General features: G+C 36.6%; 1 protein-coding gene across 5 annotated transcripts in view; it reads right to left on the reverse strand.

Moving 5' to 3' along the window:
• The window catches only part of DNM3 (dynamin 3), a 552,008-nt gene that overhangs the window by 519,393 nt on the left and 11,699 nt on the right, over nucleotides 1–20,916 (reverse strand). The gene's annotated exons all lie outside the window — the stretch shown is intronic.

The following is a 20,916-nucleotide window of genomic DNA, read 5'->3' on the forward strand; positions in this document are numbered from 1 at the left end:
CCACTCTCACTTGCAGCCTGTTCATAATCAGACACCCCGCCTAAAACTTAACCATGATTCGAACCTTGCAGATATGAATGAGGCAATTCAATTCTTGTGAATTTGAATTCTTCAGTGCAGTAGCTAAAGGTCATGAAATTGGGTTAAGGAGAACATGCCACTGGGGTGGCAACGCAGCACGGAGTGGAGAAAATCAAAGTCAGAGACACTTTACTCTCCACTGCAAGTAAGACAGGCAATAATGCCATTAGGCAATATAAGCTCACTTTTTAATTCTTTTTAGAAATTTGATTATTTAGTTTATAGACTGCCTGTGTCCTTTAGTGCTTCTTTTTGCCACTAGCATCATCTTTTAACTATTTCACTGGCGATTAGCACCTCTAAATGTAAATGGAAAGGAGATTGAAGTGAAACTCAAGGTAGCCGAATTACACTACCTGGCAATAAATTCAGCAAGAAAGACTTATTGAAAAGAAAAGACTAAGATGAATGGAATCTTCATCTTGAATAAGTTCAACTTATAAACAAGCAAACTTGTTTATAAGGTTAATTATAATTCTTTGCTTTAAAATAGTCTCTGCTTTATAAAAATGATTCCAGTTACGACTGCTTAATAGACACAAAATCTTTGGGTTTAAAATATGCTTTAACTTGCAAAATGTATTTTACATATGGTGTTTCAAGAATACACCTAAAGAAAACCTTACCTGTGTTATGGGCAAGAGTTGGGTGACTAAAATCACGGTTATTTTATTTCTATGGTTGTAGGGCCTATCCAGAAGCAAAACAAAATTCTGTGATCTAGGTTTTCAACATTAACTTTTCCAATTTCGTACTAGACTCTTTTTTGCATCATTAAAGTCTATAAGCAGAAAAACTAATGTGGATCCACAAATGAAAATCTTATTTTCCATAACTATAAAATAGAAAACGAGTATGACACATGTTCGGAATCCCAATATTCTAGAATTAGATGGATATTTCTGTAACTTAGCTAATAATGTGTAACATTAACTTTCCAAATGAAATCCTTGGAAAGATAAAATGAAATACCCCAGACAACAAAAATAATATAAAGCCACAAGTATTTCTATTTGGAAGTACAATTATAAAATCTTAATAATAATCTTTCATCCAGAAACATGATACTTTAGTAACAACTATGACACAAAGTTTTTTACATTCCCTTTCAATCAGTCAACAAATGCCATTTTTTCTACAAAGATGTGATGTGTAAGGTGTTTACTATGGGAATTACATGATTATCCTAGCCCCATGGAGTTTAAGCCTAGAAGAAAAAGACACACAAGGGAATAATCCCAGAGCGATACAGCATACAGGCGGGCCCAAGAAAGGCCCAGGGGCTTCATTACTCATAAGAGAAGAGATGGGATGTGGCTGGGGTTATCAAGGAGGGCTCCATATTAGGTCACATTTGAACTACACCAAAAAAGACAGAAATGGTATGCTAGATTTAGGCAAGGAGTGATAAGGAAGAGGGAGGGAGGGATGGAGGAAGGAAAGAAGGAAAGAAAGGGAGGAAGGGACAGGGGAAGGAAGGGAGGGAGGGAGGGAAACGAAGGAAGAAAAAGCAAAAGAAAGGGGGAGAAAGAGAGAGAGAGAGAGAGAGAGTGACCTCCCTGGTGGTCCAGTGGTTGAGAACCTGCCTTCCAATGCAGATGATGTGGGTTCAATCCCTTGTCAGGGAACTAAGATCCCACGTGCTGAGGGGCAACTAAGCCCATGCGCTGCAACTACTGAGCAGATGGGCCACAACTAGAGAGCCCACATGCCCCAACTACATAGCCCACAAACTCTGGAGCCCATGTGCCACAACTACTCAGCCCAAGCACCACAACTAGGGAGAAGCCCACGCGCTGCAAAGAGAAGCCCGAGCACCACAGCAGAGGATTACATGCCACAATGAAGATCTTGTGTGCTGCAACTAAGACTAGATGCATTGTATATATGTGCCACATCTTCTACATCCATTCATCTGTCGATGGACATTTAGGTTGCTTCCATGACCTGATGGGAAGCTGCTGCGTAGCACAGGGAGATCAACTCAATGCTTTGTGATGACCTAGAGGGGTGAGATAGGGAGGGTGGGAGGGAGGCTCAAGAGGGAAGGGATATGAGGATATATGTATACATATAATTGATTTACTTTGTTGTACAGCAGAAATTAACACAGCATTGTAAAGCAATTATACTCCAATAACGATGTGGAAAAAAATAAATATTATACAAAGAAAAAAAAAAAAGACATGACAGCCAAAAATAATTAATAATTAAATATTTTAAAAATCTGAAAAGAAAAAGAAAGAAAGGGGGGGTGGGAAGAAGAGAAAGAAAGAAAATGGGAAGGGGCAAACTTCCCTTTTTTAAATTATTTTTTAATTTTTATTTTTCTCCAGAAATATATATATGCCACATCTTCTTTACCTATTCATCTGTTGATGGACATTTAGGCTGCTTCCATGTCCTGGCTATTGTAAACAGTGCTGCAATGAACATTGTGGTACATGTACCTTTTTGAATTATGGTTTTCTCAGGGTATATGCCCAGTAGTGAGATTTCTGGGTCATATGGTAGTTCTATTTTTAATTTTTTAAGGAACCTCCATACTGTTCTCCATAGTCAAACTGCCCTTTTATGTTTTGACTTTTTATTTGGAAAATTCCAAGCTTATATTAGAAAGAATAGTGTAATATATCCGCATACCTATATTTCACTTTGACAATTTTCAACACATGAACAATCTTGTTTCATCCCTTTTCTCTCTCACTGCCATGTCCCACTCTCCTACCAGATTATCTTGAAGCAAATCCCAGAAACCATATCATTTTATCAGTAAAGATTTAAGTATATTTCTTTAAAAGATAAAGACTCATTTTTTAACTTACTGCGATACCTATTTTTATATTTATTTAACAAACTGTCCTAAGTGCTTTACAAATACCAACTCATTTAATCCTCAAAATGATCCTAGAAGGTAGTTACAATTATCCTTATCATTTCACAGATGAGGACATAGATGAGCCCAGAAGGTAAGCAATTTGCCCAAGATTGGCCACCTAGTAGGTAGAAAGATGGGATTTAAATCCAGTGTTCAGGCTCAAATCAACACTCTTAAACACTGCATAGCACTATACTGCCAGTAAATACTTGGTTTACTCCTTCAGAGTCCAGCCATAACTTACACAAGTGTCACTTTTACATCCTATGTTCCAACTTGTCTTCAAAAAGAGACACTGTTAGTCCTTCAATCAAGCGGGAAAAGGTACAATTGCATGCTTATTCCAATGGAATAACACTGGCTTTTTTAGTAGCTTTGGTACACACAATTCAGACAAAGCAATCGTGAACTCTAGAAATTGCTGAATAAATGCAAGAATAGCAAGTCATCCAGGCTCACTAATTATATATGTGCATTTGACAAGGAATGAGCTATTTGAATACCACATTTCGATGCTAAAATCAGAGTTCTCAAATTATTTTTGAAAATCCACTCTTATCTATTATACCACTGTATACATTCTCACTGCAATATCGAAATGTAAGAACTATATCAGACATTACTGAAATATTATTTTGACTTGCACAAATGCCACAATTAATTTATATAATTTTAAGGAATCTTTACTTCTAGTACAGACATATATATACTACCAATTGTAAAACAGATAGCCAGTGGGAAGTTGTTGTATAACAAAGGGAGTTCAACTCGAGGATGGAAGATGCCTTAGAGGACTGGGACGGGGAGGATGAGGGGGACTCGTGGGAGGGTGGGGGGGGGAGTCGAGGGAGGGAGGGAATACGGGGATATGTGCATAAAAACAGATGATTGAACTTGGTGTACCCCCCCCAAAAAATAATAAATTAATTAATTAAAAAAAAAAACTGATGGTTTCCCCAATTCTTTCAAACAATTAAGAGATTAATCAAATCAACTTAATTACTAAAATATGTTTTCATGTGTATATATACATACCTATACACGATATATACACATATATTAATGGCATCCAAGTTTATATCTGAACATCTAAATATATGAATACATATATTTGTATATATGTGTATAGATGTGACATACAATTTTAAAATATAATAGAAAAACTGACATCTGATTAGAAATTGAAAAAACTCAGTTCATATTACATTAAGTTTTCAAACAAGTTCCAGAAAAAGAATTGTCTACCATAAAGTACTACATAATATACTTTAATATATCTACTTTAGCTGTGGTAAGAGGCCTTCTCACATTCTTTCCCTGTGGTCAAGTGGCTCTCAGAAAAATAGAAACATTCTTACTTTTGAAAACACAGTAATAATGTCATATAATGAGAGGTTTAACATATTGATATATGTGTCTCTGGTTTGGATTAGAGCAAAATTCATTAGGAAGTAAAGAAAACAGCTCCTAAAAGAAAGATCTGATAATACCATTAGGAATGGTTATTGAAGGAAAAGATAAAAGAATATTATTTTTCTTAACTTTGTGGAGAAAGGAAAAGTACGTAATTTTTCACATGTTTTAAGCCTAATAGTTAAGAACATCAGGCATTTTCACAACTTCTAAGGCATAATAGCTGTTCTTCAGAAAAAGGGGCTGAATAGTCCTTTAAAAGATGTTGGCGTCTTACTGCCCAAACTACATATTCTTTGCTTGGGACCAATTTCTCCCAACTCAAGTAATTTATTTTGCTATTTGCAATGCTGATTCTCAACACAGGAGACACAATTAATGCTGTCATCCCCAAGCCTTGATCTCTTCCCCTTGAACAGTACTGATCCCGCATGCCCTGCTTTACCTTTTCTTAGGTCCATAGTCTTAACCATCCTGTAACAAACCATATAATTATTTATTATGCCAGTTGCTTAACAAACTCTGCAGTTAGAATGGGAGTTCCTAGAGAACAGGAAGCTATGATTCCTTTATTGGCTTTGTTCTCTAGTTCTTAAAATACTGTATGACACATAGTAGGTGTTCAATAAATATCTGTTGAATTTGGGATTTTTAACTCTTTTAATAATAGTAATATTTTATAGCAAACATTTATGGAAATGGAGAACCTATCACAGGCCAGGCACCAAGGTGTGCCCTTCACACCCATTAAAGAAACTCATAACAGACTGGAGAAATACATACTACTTTACTGATGAGAAATGTGTCACCTACAGAGATTAAGTAACTCCACAGCAACTGAAGCTCATTCAAGATCTTTTCATCGTGAAGTATGATTCAACTTGATTTCTTAAAGGACTACACCATTATATCTTTAAATATCCAAACACATTCCATAAGTACACAACAGTAAAATGTAAGTTAACAAAACTTATCAAATGTCTTCACAAAGTATGGCAAACACAAGACTCAGACCCTAAGAATAATTATAGAACTATTTTACTCCTCCTTGCTACGATTAGATTCCTCCCTCGATCTTAATAACAGCAGAAGAATAATATCTGTAATGCTTTCCAGTTTATAACATGCTTTACAAATATTATAAAATTTATCTGAACTATTAAAAAAATACATCTATAGTTTACTTTTCAACTGACTCCAAAGAAAGAAAGAACATTTTGTCCAAATTAGACCTGAGACACAAATATTCAGAAAGAGATTTCTTGAGTGGGAATTTCTATAAAATTCCAGAGCAGATATTAGTTTTCCAAATTTTCTCTTACCTAAAGAAACAGATTAGGAGAAAAACAGTTTGGTTCTACAAACTGAGACAGAATACAACTGGGGCCCGGTCAGCATGCCAAGATTGGTGGAGGCTGTCCCAATTACTAACATCTTGATTTCACCTTTCCTAGGAAATGCTAATAGGAAAATAAACAGAAAAATTTCCCAACTAAGAATAATCCCTTCATTTCTACATAAATTATTTTGACAATATCTAAGGTCTAATATTCACTGAATGGCTACTCTGTGCTCAGCACTCTGGGAGATCCAGTGAAGTATAAAGGATAGTTTCTATCCTAAGAAATCGGAAGAGTAAGATACAAAGATGTAAAGACAAACAATAGAAAAGTTAACTGCAAAAAAAAAGTAGAAACTAGGGGATAGCAAAGATGCTTTATCATCTCAAGAAATACTTGGCATTTGGTGTCAATCAACAGATGAATGGATAAAAAAGATGTGGTACCTATATACAATGGAATATTACTCAGCTGTACAAAGCAAGGAAACTGGGACATTTGTAGAGACATGGATGGACCTAGAGACTGTCATACAAAGTGAAGTGAGTCAGAAAGAGAAAAACAAATATCGTATATTAACACATATATGCAGAATATAGAAAAATACTACAAATCAACCAGTTGAAAGGCAGAAATAAAGACACAGATGTAGAGAACAAACATATGGACATCAAGTGGGGAGAGCGGGGAGGGTTGGGGGGAATGAATTGGGAGATTGGGATACCAAATTGTACACTCTAAATATATGCAGTTTATTGTATGTTTTAAAAAAAAACATGTTTTCTAACAGTAAGAACACACTAAAATGCTTTAGAACATTTTGGTGAGTTGTAGTATCAAGTTACAATGGGGAGACACTGGACTCCAACTCAGATAAAAGAAATCTTTAAGTTTTATTTTAACTTTAAAGGAGGTAGCTGTGGAAACAAATTTAAATCATTTTGGATATTAATTGAGTTGAGGTCCCTCAGTGATTTGTGCTAATTTTTCCATCGGTGATTTGTGTTAATTTCTCCCTCTGGTTTCAGACAGAGTATCATTGATTTGGCTATCATAAAAGACAACTGTCAGTCTTTTGGGCTATTTGTTATTCCACAGCATTCTCTCTGAAGTGTCTGGTAACTAACTTTGCAAAAGAACAAGTAGATTATACACACACAAGCAAATAAACGCACTATTTGTTAAAAAAAAGAAAGAAAGAAAGAAATACTTGGCATTTGGTAACATTGCAAAGTCTGTATAAGTAATATGACTTGAAAGGTCATGTCAGATTCAACTTTCTGTTATAAAGTAGTACACTCCTAAAATCCTATTAAAATTACACACCTTTCTTTTTTTTTTTTTTTTTTTTTTGAGGTACACCAAGTTCAATCATCTGTATTTATACACATATTCCCGTATTCCCTCCCTCCCTCGACTCCCCCCCACCCTCCCCGTCCCAGTCCTCTAAGGCATCTTCCATCCTCGAGTTGAACTCCCCTGGTTATACAGCAACCTCCCACTGGCTATCTATTTTACACTTGGTAGTATACACATGTCCATGCTACTCTCTCACTTTGTCCCAGCCTCCCCTTCACCCCCGCCCCCCCAAACCTCGAGTTCTCCAGTCCATTCTCTGCATCTGTGTCCTTGTTCTTGTCTTGTCACTGAGTTCATCAGTACCATTTTTAGATTCCGTATATATGAGTTAGCATACAATATTTGCCTTTCTCTTTCTGACTTACTCCACTCTGTATGACAGACTCCAGGTCTATCCACCTCATTACATATAGCTCCATTTCATTCCTTTTTATAGCTGAGTAATATTCCATTGTATATATATGCCACATCTTCTGTATCCATTCATTTGTTGATGGGCATTTAGGTTGCTTCCATGTCCTGGCTATTGTAAATAGTGCTGCAATAAACATTATGCTACATGTTTCTTTTGGGATTATGGTTTTCTTTGGGTATATGCCCAGTAGTGGGATTACTGGATCATATGGTAATTCTATTTGTAGTTTTTGAAGGAACCTCCAAACTGTTTTCCATAGTGGCTGTACCAACTTACAGTCCCACCAACAGTGCAGGAGAGTTCCCTCTCTCCACACCCTCTCCAACATTTGTGGTTTCCAGATTTTGTGATGATGGCCATTCTGACCCGTGTGAGGTGATACCTCATTGTGGCTTTGACTTGCATTTCTCTGATGATGAGTGATGTTGAGCATCTTTTCATGTGTTTGTTGGCCATCTGTATGTCTTCTTTGGAGAAATGTCTATTGAGGTCTTCTGCCCATTTGTGGATTGGGTTATTTGCTTTTTTGGTATTAAGCTGCATGAGCTGCTTGTATATTTTGGAGGTTAATCCTTTGTCCGTTGTTTCGTTGGCAACTATTTCTTCCCATTCTGAGGGTTGCCGTCTAGTCTTGTTTATGGTTTCCTTTGCTGTGCAAAAGCTTTTAAGTTTCATGAGGTCCCATTTGTTTATTCTTGATTTTATTTCCATGATTCTAGGAGGTGGGTCAAAAAGGATCTTGCTTTGATGGATGTCATAGAGGGTTCTGCCTATGTTTTCCTCTAGGAGTTTGATAGTGTCTGGCCTTACATGTAGGTCTTTAATCCATTTGGAGTTGATTTTTGTGTATGGTGTTAGGAAGTGTTCGAATTTCATTCTTTTACATGTTGCTGTCCAATTTTTCCAGCACCACTTATTGAAGAGGCTGTCTTTTGTCCATTGTATATTCGTGCCTCCTTTGTCAAAGATAAGGTGCCCATATGTGTTTGGGCTTATCTCTGAGTTCTCTATTCTATTCCGTTGATCTTCCTTTCTGTTTTTGTGCCAGTACCATACTGTCTTGATCACTATGGCCTTGTAGTATAGTTTGAAGTCAGGAAGCCTGATCCCACCAACTCCATTTTTCCTTCTCAAGATTGCTTTGGCTATTCGGGGTCTTTTGTGTTTCCATACAAATCGTAAGATTTCTTGCTCTAGTTCTGTGAAAAATGCCATTGGTAATTTGATAGGGATTGTGTTGAATCTGTAAATTGCTTTGAGTAGTACAGTCATTTTCACTATGTTGATTCTTCCAATCCAGGCACATGATATGTCCCTCCATCTGTTTGTGTCGTCTTTGATTTCTTTCATCAGTGTCTTAAAGTTTTCTGCATACAGATCTTTTGCCTTCTTAGGCAGGTTTATTCCTAGGTATAAAATTACACTTCTTTCTTAAGACCTAACTCAAACGTGACCATCTCTATCAATTCCCCTGACCTTCTCTCAATCTTCTACAAGGCTTTATCATCTCTCACATTCTCCACACACTCCTTGTCACACACTGACTTTCCTGATGGGCTATTAGCCAGACATGTGAGAGCAGAAGCCATAGCCCAGACCTGCATGGTACCTACCTTAGCAAATGTTGGCCAAATAGAATGAAATAATTTACTACTTCTAAAATCCACAGAAAACATTTAATTAATACATGACCTCTGACTTATTAGAGGATTACATTTTAAACATTCTCTTTGGCAGGTAAAAACAAGCAAAATAACAACAACCAAATGTTTAAACAAAAAAACTGAAATAGGGATATATAAGTTACATAGTCACTGATATTACACTAGGGCACTGGCTATCAAGGGAGTGCAGTTTGGAAATTCATGGAAGATGTTTCACAGGGATCGCAGAACCAGGAATGTTAAACATCCTGAATTTTGGGGAGAATCCTGTACACTGAACAACTAGCCTGCTTTCTGTATAATTTTCTAATCTTTTGCTAAGCATCCATGTAGGTGAAGTTACCTGAGATGGAGCCTAATTCTGCTTTACATATAAACAAGAATTTAGGCAACACATGGAATTTTTTCAGGATGAAACTACCGTGTAAATTGAGAAAAGACTGTACTTTGTTTTTTGGAACTTTATTAAGAATTGTTCAACATTTGGTAAAATCAGATCCCTAACAACAACGTATCTGTCTGTTCTTGCGGCTCTACCATTGAGCACAGAGTGGTGAGTACAGACATAATTGTGCGCTGTATCACTCCGTTTCTAAACAATGGGCACCAGTTCCTCCCTGACCTCCCTTCACCCCAAATAGTCCCCTCTGCCCCACCACTTATGACAATATCCAGTGCAAAGTTTTGACTTTTAGCATATCATTTTGAGTGCAGGGATCTTTCTATATCTCTTTTTGATGCACAGTCTGTTCTGCAAAGTAATTGGCATATAGTAAATGTTCAATAGAAACCATTTTACTGAAGATCAACTCTCCACTTTTTATTTCAGGCAACTAGCACCAACCTTCTACAGAACAGTGAACAATGCATGAGACACTTCAAAAGTTTACAAGTCCCAAATGAATAAAACACTCCCTGATCATCAGCTAGTTCACAATGGAAATATAAACACATTAGTTTTCAATTGGTCCCACTTAACACTTATTTTCAGTCATGCTTCTTAATGAGGATATAGTAAGAGTCCATAAAAATTATATATGTCACCAATTTTACTTTAAACTAGTAAGGAATACAAGGGGAAATTCATGTTAAACATGTTATTAAATATTTTCATAATAATGGAAAACATAATAATGGCAAGTGTACAAGTATTTAAATAGGTCCTGAGGCAAACCATCAGAATCCTGACTGCAAGGTTAGTTCTTCAATGCACATTATGTCTTCCTAGACACTACATCTGCACTTCCAATACCTCCCACTAATGGTGCCTAATTATGGCTTTACAATCCAAATGATGAGTGAAGAAAGCTGAATATCAGATATGAGCTGCTGTAATTAAAATTATAGGACATGTCAGAACTTCCCATATTAAAAAACTAACTTGAATTAGCAGATACAAACTACTATATATAAAATAAATAAACAACAAGGTTCTACTGTATAGCACAGGGAACTATATTCAATATCTTATAATAAACCATAATGGAAAAGAATATGAAAAAGAATATATATTTATATATACATGCATAACGATCACTTTGCTGTACACCAGAAAGTAACACAACATTGTAAATCAACTATACTTCAATTAAAAAAATATTAACTTGAGTCCATGTAAAAGTTATCAGTCCCCACCTTTAACTAGTAGAAGGTTAAATTAAACTTCAAGTTATTGGTAATAAGTTGATTTCTGTCTTGAGGTAGCATGAAACACTTATCACCTATAAGCATTAGTTTTATTTTCTCAAACAATAAAAATAAGGTACAGCAGTAAAATATTTTAGTGATAATAACCCAACTTATGTCTTAGCAAGAACTAATTATTATCAGTCATGACACGAATCCATTTATAATTAAGTAAACGGAAAAAGAGAAAACAAACAACAAAAAAATTTCAGGTCAAGTTTCTTTGTGGATATAGGTACAGGAAAAACATGTTAGTATAAAGTAAAGAGCAATTCTAGAATGAAGCAGCACAATTCAACAGTTAACTACAAATGACAGATATAACTACCTGCTTCCCTAATGAGGAAATGCCTCTGAAGAAACAAACTTGAGCAAGAGTGAAAATCACACACTGGAGATCTTGGGAAACTTGGACTCTGCTAAGAGCCTATGTGGCCAAGCAGTGAGCAAGCAGATGACAATTCCTCCGGCATGTGGAGGGTAGCACCAGATGGGGAGTGCAAAGGAAATAGCACTTGGGCTATGTGCCAGGTGTTTTCACATACCTTAATTCAGAGGGGAAAGAAACAGTTTGTGCCCAAAAGCATTCACAAAGTGGTTTTCTCCAAAAGACCAAACATATGATGTTCAAATACACAGGCTTAAAAAAAAGCACATGCAAGAACAATTAGCCTCTACAACTATAGTTTGAGAAATTATATAAAGGACACCAAGAAGCTTGTTTCTTCTCATACTGCAATTGCTCTATCAATGAAAGAGAGAAAATTAAAAATTATGTTTTTCAATAGATAGAGGCTACTCCTTGCTTAAAAAAAGCAAGCCACGGTTGCCACAAAGCACTGACTTACAAGAGCTAATTCTCCTTTTTTTCTGCCTGAAAAATTGCCTAAATTGTGACATCTCTAACTCAATTATGCATGTCTATGAAGATGCCATTAAAGAGGTGGATTTGAGCATTTCAAGCAGATCTGGCAAGATGCTATTTCTCGCTCAGAATTTTCCACTCATTCACGCAATGCGCAGACTATAGTGTCAAGGTTGAAAACAGGAAGTACTTGGCACCAAGTACTTCAGGGTGTTTCAGTTTCTGCTCCTTGGGCTGGGCAGACCAGAGAGAAGATGGATGCTTGGCATGCCAGGAGCTGTGCTCAGGACACCACTCAACACTCTCACCAGGGACGGTGGGTCCCAGGACGTGAACCAAAGAATTCTAAAACCAGTCAGCTCTAAAAGATCCTGCCTCTTAGGAAATAACACTATTCTTATTCAGTCAAGAAGCACTTTTAAAAGAAATGTTTCATTACCACTCTTAACAGTATGGGGGATGATATTGGTGGAAAAATATGAACAGCAGTCATGCACTGAAGAGTAATTCACAAGTTGGACCCAATGTGAAGAAGTTTGGGGAATAATTAGCCAATTTATTTTATTAACATCTTACAACATAAGGGTGACATATGATAAAAATCTACTTCTAAAGTCTGAGAACTTTTCCAATAAGCATAAAACATAAGAAAGCATGTGTTTAAATGACAGTGGATTGTTTTTTTCTTTCTTAGCTGTATATAAAATAGTGCATCTTAAAATTGTGGTATCTTTGATAGATAAAATATGGCAAATACAAAAACATGCAATATATGATCAAAGCTACCACTGAAGTGGAATCCAAAAATACCAAACACTGGGATGGTAAGAATTCCCTTTGACACTCGAGCATGTAAATTTGGGGTCTGTTAATAATTTCCAAGTGGATTATAAATATGAAGTATACATTATTCCAAGAAGAAGTTAGGTTTAAATGAAAGTAAATTCAAAGGAAATGCAGAAAAAACATGACAAGTATATGAAAAATACTTTAGGTGCATCTAACCTTAGTTTAGGATTAACATATGAGAGTGAAACCATGTGCCCAGTATCTCCCCACAGCACATTAGGTGAGTACCTATTAGCAGAAGAATCATGGCCTGGGTGAACCTATTATAGCCTAGCACAGATGTGACTTCTATATTCCAAATATCTGAGGTTCAAAGCAGGAACAGCCATATTAAACTATAGGAATTTTTAGGGAACTTCCCTAGTGATCCAGTGGATAGGACTCCACGCTTCCAATGCAGGGGGCAAGGGTTTAATCCCTGGTCAGGTAACTAAGATCCTGCATGTCGGGTGGAGTGGCCAAAAATAAAATAAAATAAATGTTTAAAAAATAAAACATAGGTTTTTTTAGTGAAATAAAGTAATCATGGTAGGGGCAGGAAGGGGGGTATTCTTCAATTACTTAACCAGTAACCATTTCCACAAAAAACCAGTCAGAGTTATATCAAATTTCAAAAACCATCACCTCTCATGTGAATACAAGTTTGCTTCAAATCTGTTCCAAGCCAGACCTTCAGCTCACTTGTCCTTTGGAGAGGCCTGCCCTGAAAGTCTGACTCCTATCCTTGTCCAAACCATTTCAGGCTCTTCTCCACATGCTGTGTAGAATTCCTGCTGACTTCAAAGGCTGCGCTCCACGTGTGGTTGCACACATAGTGGAAAACTTTTTAAATGTTTGGCCTTTATTAAAACTTACACGCACCTAAGCTTTTAAGATAAGACCTAAAAGCAACTTCTCAAATAAGACCCCAAAAATACACTCTGTGAGTGTTCTGACAGACAATGATACCTACTTCTCAGGATCTACGCATCATCTCAGCCAGCTGACCATGTATGCAACCCTGCAAAAAGCTACTGCATACCTACTATGTGAAAGTTATAACATGGCATGCACAGGGACCTAAGGAATGCAGGTAATGTGATGCATGGAAGCTTATACCATAATGAAGCATATACAATAATATTAGAATATCTCTAAGGCCTATTTAAAAAATACAACTGAGAGATACAGGGTACAAATTAATGGTTACCAGTGCAGGGAGAGGTGGGAAGCAGGTAACAGGGGTGGGGAAGTGAGAGGCACAAACTATTGGGTGATAGGCTCAAGGATGTATTGCACAACACGGGGAATGTAGCCAATATTCTGTAATAACTGTAAATGGAAAGTAACCTTTAAAAGTCGCATAAAAAATAAAAATAAGAAAATGAAAAAAATAAAAAAGGTAAGAGAGGGAATTAAAAAAAAACATGAAAGAAAGTAAAATCAATTTAAGCTAGGAAATTAGAAAGGCTTCATAGAGGAAGCAGTATGTAAACTGCAGCTTACTAATTCCTCTGAATACACTTGTGAGATCTTTGAGGGAAAGGGTAATCATTCTCATCTCTGAATCCACAATAGCTAGAACAATCCTTTGTTTATGCAAAAACTCACAAAAATTTTCATAAATTGAATTAAAATAGGAGGAACAGGAAGAGCAAAAGCATTCTAGATTGAGGAGACAGTATGGGTAATGACACAAGGGAAAGAAATTTGCACAAGGAATATTCCAGAGAATGGTACCTATAGTGTGTGAGTGAAAGGAATGGAAGACCATGCTGGAAAGTAGGTGGTGGCCAGATCATGGAAAGCGTTAAATGTCATGCCAAGGAGTTAGGATTTTATTATGTTGGAAAAAGGAGCTGATGATGATTAGAGTTGTGCCTTAGGAGAACTCTGGCAAGAGTATTTAAGATGATTTTGACAGGGATTAACACTGGAAGAATTAAGGCTATTAAACAAGCTATTGTAATGCAGCAGGCAAGAGGAAAATGCGTTCAGAACTGAGACAACAACGGAGGAAGTGGAAAAGCACCAACAGAGTGCAAAGGCACCACTGAAGGAGAAACCCTACATTTAATTGGTGTGGGGAGCGGATAGTTGAAGAAAATATGAAAGTTCTAAGGCTTGTTGATTAAGAGAGCAGAAATCCATTAATTCACATAGGAAATGAGCTGTCTGGGGAAGGTGATGAATCCATTAGTGAAAGCATGAGCACGTAAGTTGAAATTTCAGCATGCATCTGCAACATGGGAATGGGAACCAGGCTCAAAATTTCAGTCACCTGCCAAGCTGAACCCTGATAGTGGATGAGATCACAGAGGAAGGAAGCTACTACTGGTTGTTACAAAATGTGAGAAATTGCTCTTGACTTAGCTCTAGAGGAAACTGAATATTAATGTTTCTTCCTCCTTTCTGATAATAAAACTAAGTGATCATATTTTGCTTTTGCCCCTGAATACCAGGCTGTTTACATGGGTTCAATTCCACTATTATGATAATCTTTATGTTTGAAAATTTTCTATTCTCCATTTCTTGGTCTTACCTTAGTTACTGTTTTGTTTGTTTGTTTTTTTTTTTTTTTTGGTCCTGTTTCTTCATTTGTACTCTTTATTGTTTCATTTTAGGTGTCCAATACCTCTATTAATATTTGTTGAAAAAAATGAATGAGTATAGGAAGCCACCTCTGTGGAAAAACAGGATATAAATAAATCTAAATTTAAAATGGTTTGGGGTTTCCCTGGTGGCTCAATGGTTAAGAATCTGCCTGCCAACGCAGGGGACACACATTCCATCCCTGGTTCTGGAAGATCCCACATGCCTCGGAGCAACTAAGCCAGTGCACTACAACTACTGAGCCTGTGCCCTAGAGCCCGCAAGCCACAGCTATTGAGCCCATGTGCCGCAGCTACTGAAGCCCACACACCTAGAGCCCATGCTCCTCAATAAGAGAAGCCACCGCAGTGATAAGACTGTACACCACAACAAAGAGTAGGCCCCGCTCACCACAATTAGAGAAAGCCCATGCACAGTAAGGAAGACCCAATGCAGCCAAAATAAATAAATACTAAAATAAATCTTTAAAAAAATAAAGATTTTATATGCAGGGATGATAGCTAACTTCCTATAACTTAAAGAAATGTTTCTCTCCAATTAAGAAAACCTGCTAGATTTTAAACATCTGTGTTTTAAAAGGGAAATTAAGGAATGATCGATTTCATTATAAAACGATTTAGCCTCACAAAGATTCTCACTCTAAAAATCCAAGCTACATGCTAAGAAAAATTTTTTAAGAATTAGAAACTTGGCAAGCAAAATCTGAAAATTAAAGCATCTCTAATATAACAATGCAAAGTGTTAAGAAAACACTATTTACAAATATTCAATTTATATACAATTTTTTAAAGAGAGAAGATACTGAATAAACAAGCCACACAATGACAATTCAACAATAAATGTTGTACCCCATTCCAAAGGTGTTTGTGCATGTACATTATGTATATAAACTATGATCTCTTTGTGCTTTTCTTGATTCCATCCTAATAGATAAGTCCCTTTTCCAAGCTCAGGGGCCTCCACTTAACACTATGTTTCTACAAGTCCTGTCTGTTCTATAGACAACTGGGAGTTTGTCTTCCCCACTGGCAAGCCTTATCATAAGCTCCGTTAGCTCCTCTTAACCAGTTACCAGGTCCTCTCCTCCTCACTGGCACAACTCCTTAATGCTCAAGCAGCTGGAGACCTTAATGGAAAATATGCAGGGTAGGCCCAAATATACATCTTTTCCTTCTACACCAAATGTATTCCTCCATTCAGCCATCCACAGTTCCAAATCAGGAAAACTACAAGTCTTTCTGAAGAAATATTACCTTTTGGAAAAACAGCTTTCAGTTATAGGCCTTTCAAAATCTGTCTTAAATGTTACACCAAGAAAATGCAGCATTTTAAATAAAGCAAGTGTCCTTGTGATCCCTGCATGGAGTCAATCTCTTGGGCATGTTTTGCTACATATAACTTAAGCACTATTTTTAAAACTATCATTTATTGATGAGTCCTAGACATTTAGAACCCACTTTTTAGACTTTGCAAATGAAGAAACAAACTTAGAAAGTCACAAAACGTCAAGAGCCCTTGGCTTTTTGTGCACACAACACTGCCTTTCTGGATAATCCTGTGTTCAAAGAACTCATCATCAGTTCAACAGAGCTCTAAGCATCTCCAGTCTTTCAACATACATTCAGTGAATATCTTCTACCTGAGAGCTTAGTGAAGGCTTCCAAGAAGAGATGAAAGCTCCATCTTAAAAGGTAAGTAGAATCAGGCAGGCAAAAGGGAATCCAAAGAGCTTTCCAGGTAGATAGAAACATAGCCATGGAGACATGAAAGAGCTTGATGCATTCTAGGAACTCTAAGTAGTTCAGCAGGACTAAACACCACAGTGAATGGGAAGAGCAGCAGGAGAGGAGAATGGACAGAGGTGGATGGCAGATCATGAGGGAACCAGCACATCATGCTAAAAAGCTGGGTAACAGAGATTTTAAAAGTAGAGTAACTTGATAAAACTTGCATTTTAGAAAATCCACTTAACTGTTTTTGACTTACGAAAAGGACAATTTCATATACATTTTGAATATATTTCTTTACTGAACTCACACTGCCATTCCCTCAGATATTCTTTGCCTACATTTTCCTCTTTCGTCTTTCTATTCCTCCCTCTCCTTCCCACTCTACCATCAGCTAATGCTGTCATCTTATCAAAATGGAACTTCCCTATCCTCCCCCTATCAACTCTATGCACCTCTTATGCCTGCACCAGCTTCTTTATTCTTTAGTTCCGGCAGATGAGGTGCCCCTCCTCCTCTTGTTAGTGGCTTTCCACAAAAGATTCCTGGATTCCATCCCACAGCATTTTCTCTAGGCTTTCCTGACCCTCTCTCCTATCTTTCTTCCCTGTATCATCTATGTCTTCTCTTGGATCATTCCCACTAGCAAACAAAAATGCTCTATTATCTCCCATCAAAAAAATGGACCATGCCAAACCCTCTTCCAGCTTTTCCTCAAAAGAGTTGTCTACACACTCTGTCCTCATTTACTTCCCATTCTCTTCTCAACTCACTCCAAGTAGGCTCCAATTTGAGATTCCTACCACTCCAATAAAACTGCTCTTTTCTCTCAGTTCTAAACAGTCTCGATTTACCTCCTATCTCTTTGGTCTCTCCTTCTTGGCTCCCTTTGCAGGGTGACTTTCTTCTGTTTTTCTTCTTTTTCCCTTCCTTCACATATTCTCTCCTGAAGTGATTTAATCTAGTCCCTAAGGTTTTCTTTTAAATGAAATACAATTCACATAACATAAAATTCACCCTTTAGAAGTGTACAATTCAGTCATTTTTAATATATTCACAATATTGTACAACCATCAGTGCTATCTAATCCCAGAACATTTTCATCACCCCCAAAAGAAACCCCATACCCACTCCATTTCCATACCCTGCCTTAGCTCCTGGCAACCACTAATCTGCTTTCTGTGCATATGGATTTGCCTATTCCGGACATTTCCTATAAATAGAATATGACATGTGGTCTTTTGTGTCTGGCTTCTTTCACTTAGCATAATGTTTTCAAGGTTCATCCACATTGTAGCATGTATCAGTACTCTCTTCCTTTTTATGGTTGAATAAAGTTTCATTTATGGATATATCACATTTTGTTTATCCATTCATCAACTGATGGGTATCTGGGCTATTTCTACCTTTTGGCTATTATGAATAATGCCGCTATAAACATTCAAGTACAGGTTATTGTGTATACTTAGGTTCTCATTCTTGTCAGTGTATGCATAGGAGTGCAATCGCTGGATATTATGATAACTATGTTTAATTTTTTAAGAAACTGACAAACTGTTTTCCAAAGTGACTTCACAATTTTATGTTCCCACCAGCAATGTATGAGGATTCCAATTTCTCCATATCCTCACTGAAACTTGTTATTGTTCACCTTTGTTTTTTTTAATCGTATCCATCCTAGTGCATGTGAAGTGATATCTCACATTGTTTGATTGGCATTTCCCTAATAGCTAATGACACTGAGCATCTTTTCATGTGCATATTAGTCATTTGTATATATTCACTGGAGAAATGTCTATTCAAACCCTTTGCCCATTTTTAAATTGGGTTGTCTTTTTATTGTTAATTATAAGAGTTCCTTATATATTCTAGATTCCAGCCCTTTATCAGATATATACTTTGAAAAAAAAAAAGTCTCCCATTCTCTGGGTTATCTTGTCATGTTCTTAGTAGTGTCCTTCGAAGCACAAAAGGGTTTAATCTTGATGAATTCCAAGTTATCTCTTTTTTTTTTCCTTTGGTCACTTGTACTTCCAGTGTCATAGCTAAGAAACCATTACCGAATCTAAAGTCATCAAGATTTATACTTGCGTTTTGCTCTAAAACTCTAAGAGTTTTATAGTTTTAGCCTTTACATTTAGGTCTTTGATACATTTTTAGTTTTTGTATATGGCTTGAGATAGGGTTCCAAATTTTTTTGCATGTGGATATCCCATTGCCCTGGCACCATTTGTTAAAAAGGCTACTCCTCCCCCCACTGAATTATCTTGGCACCCTTATCAGAAATCAACTGACCATAAAGGTAAGAGTTTATTCCTGGATTCTCAATTCTATTCCATTAATTTATATATCTATCCTTATGCCAGTACTACACTGTTTTGATTACTGCAGTTTTGTAGTAAGTTCTAGAATTGGGAAGTATGGGAAGTTCCTTGAAGGAGCGCTATATACACAAAGCCTCACACAGTTTCCAGTGTGGAGTGGACTCTCAAAATATGACTGTAAATGACTCAGTGAGTGAACAAATCCATCTGCTAATAGAATTTTCAAACATATTCTTTCTCAACTGGTTTAATCATCTACCTACAACCAAACAAGTTTATTAAACTCTCTCTGCCCTCAAAAATCAAATAAATGTCATATAAAGAAAATATAAACCCAGAAATAATGCCAGATATGCAGGTTAAATGAAACATCTTAATAAATAAGAAACCTCAGTGAGAAAAACAATTTTTACTATTTCTACCATATGTACTATTGAAATGTCTGATTTTTTATCACATATACATAGTCCTTTTTCAATGAAAAGACAGTTAATTTAACAAAATAAAAAAATAATAAAATTATCTTCATTTTAACTCACCTAGTGAAATAGTATAGCATAGTGTGAATTTTGCCTTCCATAATAGGTCCTACCACTGAAATATAGAATAATTAAATAAATGACTAGAAGTAACATTAGATTTAACCTAGTCCACAGGCATTCAACAATTTTGAGGACAACCATAGTAAGAAATATATTTTATATTGCAGTGTGGTACACATATACAAATATATAACTAATGCAAAAGTTTCACAATGCAGTGCTTATCATCACTGCCTGGAAGGTACTCTGATACTTTTTTAAGGCAGTTGCAACTCATTAAATTGATATCACATCCCACTAGTGGGTCACACCCACAGTTTGAAAAACTCAGATCCAGTCCAACATCCACCCCATCCTCGATCAATTTATTGATGAAGAACATATGCTTCACCTTGGATAAATGTATAGAATCACAGTTAGTTCATTCATTCAGCTCCTGTTATATGCCAGCACTGTGTTATGGAAAATGACCAATGAAACACAGCTCCTTCAACTCGATGACAAGTGATGACTTAGAGGGCTGGTACAGGGAGGGTGGGAGGGAGTCGCAGGAGGGAGGGGATATGGGGATATATGTATAAATACAGCTGATTCACTTTGTTGTACAGCAAAAACTGGCACAATAGTGTAAAGCAATTATATTCCAATAAAGAGCTTAAAAAAAAAAAAAGAAAGAAACACAGCTCCTGACTTCATGGAAGCTGCAAACAGTTGGAGAGACAGACAAAACCAACTGTATAGTAAGATTTCTGTGCAGTGAAGTATGAACTAGGACCACTGAGGGGGTGGTTCTAAATCAGACAGCGAGAGCTCAGAAGACCAGTAAAGACCAGACTAATCCTAGCTCTCCTTGCTTTCTACCATGTTGCCTCAGTTTATCTGAGGTATTTCTTTAACAAACATCCAGGCAACACCTACCATGGGTGTAAATCAAATCCACCTCAAACTAAATAACTCACCAATACTCCTAACCCCCTCACAGCAATAAGATTCCATTTGTCTTTGTTCTTCAAATCTTTTCTCCTCCTTTAAATATATGAAAAGAATGGACTTCAGTTTTATTGACTAGATAACAGAAACAAACACATACATACAAAGCTCTAAGCCTCCTCTGGATAACCCGAAGCTATTCTTTTTTTTTTTTTTTTTTTCATTAGGAGAAAATTTTATTTTAAAAGTGT

The sequence above is a fragment of the Hippopotamus amphibius genome, chromosome 3 (assembly GCF_030028045.1).
Source record: "Hippopotamus amphibius kiboko isolate mHipAmp2 chromosome 3, mHipAmp2.hap2, whole genome shotgun sequence".
NCBI classification, from domain to species: domain Eukaryota; kingdom Metazoa; phylum Chordata; class Mammalia; order Artiodactyla; family Hippopotamidae; genus Hippopotamus; species Hippopotamus amphibius.